The sequence below is a fragment of the Monopterus albus genome, unplaced genomic scaffold (genome assembly GCF_001952655.1).
Source record: "Monopterus albus unplaced genomic scaffold, M_albus_1.0 scaffold8301.1, whole genome shotgun sequence".
Classification (NCBI taxonomy): domain Eukaryota; kingdom Metazoa; phylum Chordata; class Actinopteri; order Synbranchiformes; family Synbranchidae; genus Monopterus; species Monopterus albus.
In genome coordinates, this window is record NW_018136151.1 from 1 (window position 1) to 520 (window position 520).

Below are 520 nucleotides of genomic sequence, written 5' to 3' on the forward strand. Positions count from 1 at the left end.
TGCCTTAGTGAGGGGATTAAAAAATCAGAAGACTCGTGTGAAGGAATCTTGGAGTCCTTCTTAAAAGCTGTAATTATTTAAATAAATAATGAGATCCAAATATATAATTTTGTTTCATATTATTGAAAGTACTTTTTATTTTTCCTGTTTTAGAACAAGGATGGTCGTGGTTTCCACAAGATATTGACTTGTGTAGTTGAGAACAATGGCATCTACAAACCAAAAAAAAGAAATGGAAAAGAAATGAACCTCAATGCGACATTATCTTCATGCCTGACTGACAGCATTGATGAGGAATTCATGAAGACTTTCCCGTAAGATTTACAATACACTGCATAAAGTATACTGTGGCTCCAGAAAGTACTGTATTCACACTCCTTCACTTTTTGCACAGCTTGTGTTGTCAATTTAACTGTAAACTGCCAAAAATGTCCTTTTTGCCCATCAGTCTACACTTCATAACCCATAATGACAAACTGAAAACATGTTTTTTAGTTTTTTAATATTAAAAATCAAAAAC

At 32.7% G+C, this 520-nt stretch overlaps 1 long non-coding RNA gene across 1 annotated transcript; it reads left to right on the top strand.

Moving 5' to 3' along the window:
* On the top strand, positions 1 to 314 carry LOC109954402 (uncharacterized). Its single transcript, XR_002274110.1, has 2 exons — positions 1 to 69; positions 154 to 314. It is a non-coding gene; the product is annotated as an uncharacterized LOC109954402 (long non-coding RNA).
* The last annotated feature ends 206 nt before the right edge of the window (positions 315 to 520 follow it).